The following is a 7,639-nucleotide window of genomic DNA, read 5'->3' as shown; positions in this document are numbered from 1 at the left end:
TTTTATAAACTTTACTATCTTTGGCAGTTATTCATATTATATGATTTGTGATTTTAGTTCATTTATTTCATCAAATATTACTTTCCCCTACATTTTCGTGTGTGTGTGTGTGTGTGTGTGTGTGTGTGTGTGTTTTCCTGAGTGGGATTTTGGCAGAAAATGAAATTAAAATTGCTGAATTTTTAAATCATTTATTGTAAAGCCCCCCTAGGTTTTTTGATTTTTTAATATGAAATTTATTGTCAAACTGGTTTCCATACAATACCCAGTGCTCATCCCAACAGGTGCCCTCCTCAATGCCCATCACCCACTTTCCCCTCTCCCCCACACCCATCAACTCTCAGTTTATTCTCAGTTTTTAAGAGTCTCTTATGTTTTGGCTCCCTCCCTCTCTAACTTTTTTTTTCTTCCCCTCCCCCATGGTCTTTTGTTAAGTTTCTCAGGATCCACATAGGAATGAAAACGTATGGTCTCTTTCTCTGTATGACTTATTTCACTTAGCATAACACTCCAATTCCATCCATGTTGCTACAAAAGGCCATATTTCATTCTTTTTCATTGCCACATAGTATTCCATTTGTGTATATAAACCACAATTTCTTTATCCATTCATCAGTTGATGGACATTTAGGCTCTTTCCATAATTTGGCTCTTGTTGAAAGTGCTGCTATAAACATTGGGGTACAAGTGCCCCTATGCATCAGTATTCCTGTATCCCTTGGGTAAATTCCTAGCAGTGCTATTGCTGGGTCATAGGGTAGATCTATTTTTAATTTTTTGAGGACCGTCCACACGGTTTTTCAGAGTGGCTGCATCAGTTTGCATTCCCACCAACAGTTTAAGAGGGTTCTCATTTCTCCACATCCTCTCCAGCATCTGTAGTCTCCTGATTTGTTCATTTTAGCCACTCTGACTGGTGTGAGGTGGTATCTCAATGTGGTTTTGATTTGTATTTCCCTGATGAAGAGTGACGTTGAGCATCTTTTCATGTGCCTGTTGGCCATCCGGATGTCTTCTTTAGAGAAGTGTCTATTCATGTTTTCTGCCCATTTCTTCACTGGATTATTTGTTTTTTGGTGTGGAGTTTGGTGAGCTCTTTATAGATTTTGGATACTAGCCCTTTGTCCGATATGTCATTTGCAAATATCTTTTCCCATTCCGTTGGTTGCCTTTTAGTTTTATTGATTGTTTCCTTTGCAGGGCAGAAGCTTTTTATCTTCATGAGGTCCCAATAGTTCCTTTTTGCTTTTAATTCCCTTGCCTTTGGAGATGTGTCAAGTAAGAAATTTCTGCGGCTGAAGTCAGAGAGGTTTTTTCCTGCTTTCTCCTCTAGGGTTTTTATGGTTTCCTATCTCACATTCAGGTCCTTTATCCATTTTGAGTTTATTTTTGGGAATGGTTTAAGAAAGTGGTCTACTTTCATCCTTCTGCATGTTGCTGTCCAGTTCTCCCAGCACCATTTGTTAAACAGACTGTCTTTTTTCCATTGGACATTCTTTCCTGCTTTGTCAAAGATTAGTTGGCCATACTTTTGTGGTCCAATTCTGGAGTCTCTATTCTGTGCCATTTGTCTATGTGTCTGTTTTTGTGCCAATACCATGCTGTCTTGATGATTACAGCTTTGTAGTAGAGGCTAAAGTCTGGGATTGTGATGCCTCTTGCTTTGGTTTTCGTTTTCAACATTACTTTGGCTATTTGGGGTCTTTTGTGGTTCCATACAAATTTTAGGATTGCTTGTTCTAGCTTCAAGAAGAATGCTGTTGCAATTTTGATTGGGATTGCATTGAATGTGTACATTGCTTTCGGTAGTATTGACATTTTAACAATATTTATTCTTCCAATCCATGAGCACGGAATGTTTTTCCATTTCTTTGTATCTTCTTCAATTTCCTTCATAAGCTTTCTATAGTTTTCAGCATACAGATCTTTTACATCTTTGGTTAGATTTATTCCTAGGTATTTTATGCTTCTTGGTGCAATTGTGAATGGGATCAGTTTCTTTATTTGTCTTTCTTTTGCTACATTATTAGTGTATAAGAATGCAACTGATTTCTGTACATTGATTTTGTATCCTGCGACTTTGCTAATTCATGTATCAGTTCTAGCAGACCTGGTGGAGTCTATCGGATTTTCCATATAATATCATGTCATCTGCAAAAAGTGAAAGCTTGGCTACATCTTTGCCAATTTTGATGCCTTTGATTTCCTTATGTTGTCCGATTGCTGATGCTAGAACTTCCAATACTATGTTAAACAACAATGGTGAGAGTGGACATCCCTGTGGTGTTCCTGATCTCAGGGGAAAGCTCTCAGGTTTTCCCCATTGAGGATGAACTAGCTGTGGGCTTTTCATAAATGACTTTTATGATGTTTAAGTATGTTCCTTCTATCCCGACTTTCTCAAGGGTTTTTATTAAGAAAGAATGCTGAATTTTGTCAAAGCCTTTTCTCATCGATTGACAGGATCATATGGTTCTTTTCTTTTATTAATGTGATGTATCACATTGGTTGGTTTGTGAATGTTGAACCAGACTTGTAGCCCAGGAATGAATCCCACTTGATCATAGTGAATAATTCTTTTTATATGCCGTTGAATTCGATTTGCTAGTATCTTATTGAGAATTTTTTCATCCATATTCATCAGGGATATTGGCCTGTAGTTCTCTTTATTTGCTGGGTCTCTGTCTGGTTTGGGAATCAAAGTAATTCTGGCTTCATAGAATGAGTCTGGAATTTTTCCTTCCCTTTCTATTTTTTGGAATAGCTTGAGAAGGATAGGTATTATCTCTGCTTTAAACGTCTGGTAGAACTCCCCTGGGAAGCCATCTGGTCCTGGACTCTTATTTGTTGGGAGATTTTTGATAACTGATTCAATTTCTTCACTGGTTATGGGTCTGTTCAAGTTTTCTATTTCTTCCTGTTTGAGTTTCAGAAGTGTGTGGGTGCTTACGAATTTGTCCATTTCTTCCAGGTTGTCCAGTTTGTTGGCATATAAGTTTTCATAGTATTCCCTGATAATTGCTTGTATTTCTGAGGGATTGGTTGTGATAATTCCATTTTCATTCATGGTTTTATCTGTTTGGATCCTCTCTCTCTTATTTTTGAGAAGCCTGGCTAGAGGTTTATCAATTTTGTTTATTTTTTCAAAAAACCAACTCTTGGTTTCATTGATCTGCTCCACACTTTTTTCAGATTCTATATTGTTTATTTCTGTTCTGATCTTTATTATTTCTCTTCTTCTGTTGGTTTTGGAGTTTCTTTGCTGTTCTGCTTCTAGTTCCTTTAGTTGTGCTGTTAGATTTTGCATTTTGGATTTTTCTTGTTTCTGGAGATAGGCCTGGATTGCAATGTGTTTTCCTCTGAGTACTGCCTTTGCTGCATCCCAAAGCATTTGGATTGTTGTATTTTCATTTTCGTTTGTTTCCATATATATATTTTTTAATTTCTTCTCTAATTGTCTGGCTGACCCATTCTTTCTTCAGTAGGGTGCTCTTTAACCTCCATGCTTTTGGAGGTTTTCCAGACGTTTTTCTGTGGTTGATTTCCAGCACTAGTTGATTTCATAGCATTGTGGTCTGAAAGTGTGCATGGTATGATCTCAATTCTTTTATACTTATGAAGGGCTGTTTTGTGACCCAGTATGTGATCTATCTTGGAGAATGTTCCATGTGCACTCGAGAAGAAAGTATATTCTGTTGCTTTGGGATGCAGAGTTCTAAATGTATCTGTCAGTCCATCTGATCCGATGTGTCATTCAGGGCCCTTGTTTCTTTATTGACCGTGTGTCTAGATGATCTATCCATTGTTGTAAGTGGGGTATTAAAGTCCCCTGCAATTACCACATTCTTATCAATAAGGTTGCTTATGTTTGTGCTTAATTGTTTTATATATTTGGGGGCTCCTGTATTTGGCGCATAGACATATATAATTGTTAGCTCTTCCTGATGGAACGACCCTGTAATTATTACATAATGCCCTTCTTCATCTCTTGTTACAGCCTTTAATTTAAAGTCTAGTTTGTCTGATATAAGTATGGCTACTTCAGCTCTCTTTTGACTTCCAGTAGCATGATAAATTGTTCTCCATCCCCTCACTCTCAATCTGAAGGTATCCTCAGGTCTAAAATGAGTCTCTTGTAGACAGCAAATAGATGGGTCTTGTTTTTTTATCCATTCTGATACCCTGTGTCTTTTGGTTGGTGCATTTAGTCCATTTACATTCAGTGTTATTATAGAAAGATATGGGTTTAGAGTCATTGTGATGTCTGTAGGTTTCATGCTTGTAGTGGTGTCTCTGGTCCTTTGTGGTCCTTGCAACATTTCACTCACAGAGTCCCCCTTAGGATCTCTTTTAGGGCTGGTTTAGTGGTGATGAATTCCTTCAGTTTTTGTTTGTTTGAGAAAATCTTTATCTCTCCTTCTATTTGAATGACAGACTTGCTGGATAAAGGATTCTCAGCTGCATATTTTTTTTTGTTCATCACATTGAAGATTTCCTGCCATTCCTTTCTGGCCTGCCAGGTTTCAGTAGATAGGTCTGCCACTACTTTTATGGGCCTCCGTTTGTAGGTTAGAGCCTGTTTATCCCTAGCTGCTTTCGGAATTTTCTCTTTATCCTTGTATTTTGCCAGTTTCACTATGATACGTCATGCAGAAGATTGATTCAAGTGACGTCTGAAGGGAATTCTCTGTGCCTCTTGGATTTCAATGCCTGTTTCCTTCCTCAGATCAGGGAAGTTCTCAGCTATGATTTGTTCAAGTACACCCTCAACCCCTTTCTCTCTCTTTTCATCTTCTGGAATTCCTTTGATATGGATATTGTTCCATTTGATTACATCACTTTGTTCTCTAATTCTCCCGTCATACTCCTGGATTTTTTTTATCTCTCTTTTTCTCAGCTTCCTATTTTTCCATAATTTTATATTCTACTTCACCTATTCTCTCCTCTGTCTCTTCAATCCGTGCTATGGCTGCCTACATTTTACTTTGCACCTCATTTATAGCAATTTTTAGGTCCTCATGACTATTTCTTAGTCCCTTGATCTCTGTACCAATAGATTCTCTGCTGTCCTGTATGCTTTCTCAAGCCCAGAGATTAATTTTATGACTATTATTCTAAATTCTTGTTCCGTTATATTGCTTAAATCGTTTTTGATCAATTGGTTAGCTGTGGTACTTCCTGGAGTTTCTTTTGAGTAGAATTCTTCTGTCTTGTCATTTTGGGTAGTCCCTGCGGTGGTTCCAAATTGCAGGGCATTTCCCCTATGCTTTCCGGAGTAACTTGTGGGCAGGGCCGCAGTCAGACCAGATGTCAGCCCCAAGCCCACCACTGGGGCCACAGTCAGACTGGTGTGTACCTTATCTTCCCCTCTCCCAGGGGCGGGACTCATGGTGGAGTGGTGTGGCCCCTGTCTGGCTACTTGCTCACTGCCAGGCTTGTGGTCCTGCTTTGATGGGATCTGGTGTATTAGCATGGGTGGATCTGCAAGGTGCACAGGGGTAGGAGGAGCAGGCTTAGCTCCCTTTGCAGGTGGTGGTCCCCTGCAGGAGGGGCCCTGAAGCACCGGGAGGGAGGCTGACCCATCAGAGGGATGGATCCACAGAAGCACAGTGTTGGGTGTTTTGTGCAGTGCAAGCAAGTTCAATGATGGGAATGGGTTCCCTGTGGAATTTCAGCTGGGGGATGGGAGAGGGAGATGGTGCTTGCCAGCCCCTTTGTTTCCCTGCCAAGCTGAGCTCTGTCTTCCAGGGCTCAACAACTCTCCCTCCTGGTGTCCTCTTTCCCTCCCCGCTCTCTGAGAGCAGAGCTGTTGACTTTTAACATTCTAGATGTTAAGTCTGCTCGCTGTCAGAACTCATGGAATCCAGCGCCAACACCTTTGCAAGCCAGACTTCAGGGACTCTGCCTTGCTGGGCAGGCTGCCCCTCCACGGCCCTGGCTCCCTCCCGCCAGTCCGTGTAGCATGCACTGCCTCTCCGCCCTTCCTACCCTCTTCCATGGGACTCTTGCTATGCTTGGCTCCAGAGAGTCTGTTCTGCTAGTCTTCTGGCATTTTTCTGGGTTATTTATGCAGATGTGGGTCAGATCTAATCTAAGATCTGCAGGATGAGGTGAGCCCAGCATTCTCCTACACCTCCATCTTCCAATACCCTCCCTAGGTTTTCATTTTAAAGACGTTTTCTCTGATAATTGATTATTGGGGTTAGAGAAAGAGGAGAACAAAGGCAAGAAGATTAGTCTGAAGGCCTTTAATAAGCAGAGTTATGTTCCAGTATATTGGAATCGATAATGAAAAGAATACCAATAATTTGAGACATATTAAAGAAGAACTGGAAGAATTTCATGATTGTTTTCATACCAGGCTTGACAGAGACAACAGAATCAAGCATAAATATCCGTTTGGTGTTGAAACACTAGGTTGATTTTCTGCCATCTCCTGGATTAGGGAGATCAGAAGGAAAAGTGAGTGTGTTGTTAGAGATGATAAGTTTATTGTTAGAAAGTTTCAACAATATCTCTGAACATTAAACTGATCATTTTCACTCCCAGGCATCATTTGTCAATGTCTGTAGACATTTTTGTTAGTCCCAACTGGGGCCTTAGGGTTAGTGGCATCTATCTGGTGATTAGGGGCTGCTAAAAGTCCTGTGATGTACAGGATATCCCCTTGGAAAAGAATTATTTGCTTCCAAATGTTAATAACATAGAGGTTGAGAGACTGTACTCCAAGTGGACTTGTCCAATAAGCAGGCAGTTTGATACGCAGGTCTGGGCTTCAACAGAGAGGCCAATGTCAGAGCCACGGTTTTATGGGAGATTGCCTGTTGATCACGTAAGCCAGTATTTCTTCTTACTGGATACACAGATAGGCTTCATTTCTTTGTGACCATTTTTTTTAGGTGAGGCTCTGTGTCTCACTTTTAGCTAATGGAATTTGGGAGGAAGTGATATGCAATACGGTTTGGCACATCACAAACGTGCCACTTGCAGTCCTCCATGTCTTTACCTTTGCACTCGCCTCATACAAATGAACTGAATGGACCTGGAGGTGGTCGATCCACCAGGTAGAACCTGCCTCATCACTAAATCAGCACTTGGAAGAGAGAGGTACCTGCTTATTAATAACATCTGTTTAGGATATCTCGTAAGTGTAAAATAAGCTCCTATTTTGAGAATTGGAGAGTTTGTAGTGATACGAGTTATCTCTTTCTGCATTAAAAAATTATCCCACAACTTAACAGTTCAAAGCAAACATTTTTCGTCACATAGTTTCTCTAGGTAAGAATTTGGGAGCAGCTTAGCTGAGTGGTGCTAACTCTAGACCTCATGAAATTGAAATCAAGTTATCACCTGGGGCTGCAGTCATTTCAAGACTCAGCTAGAGCTAGAGAATCTACTTCTGAGCTCTCACATACATGGTTTTGGCAGGCCTCAGTTTCTTACTGGCTGTTTGCTGGAGTCTTCTGTTTCTCACATGGCCCCTCCATAGGCTACTTGAATAGCTTCTTTATATGCTCGCTGAGTTCCATGAGAATAATAATAGAAAGAGGCAGGAGGGAGGAAAGGAAGGAGAGAGAGACAGGTAGAGAGAGAGACTGAAAAATTTAAAATGGAAGGAGGAAGCCATGGTCTTTTATAA

The sequence above is a fragment of the Prionailurus bengalensis genome, chromosome B1 (assembly GCF_016509475.1).
Source record: "Prionailurus bengalensis isolate Pbe53 chromosome B1, Fcat_Pben_1.1_paternal_pri, whole genome shotgun sequence".
NCBI classification, from domain to species: Eukaryota; Metazoa; Chordata; class Mammalia; order Carnivora; family Felidae; genus Prionailurus; species Prionailurus bengalensis.
This window is presented reverse-complemented; position numbering follows the sequence as displayed.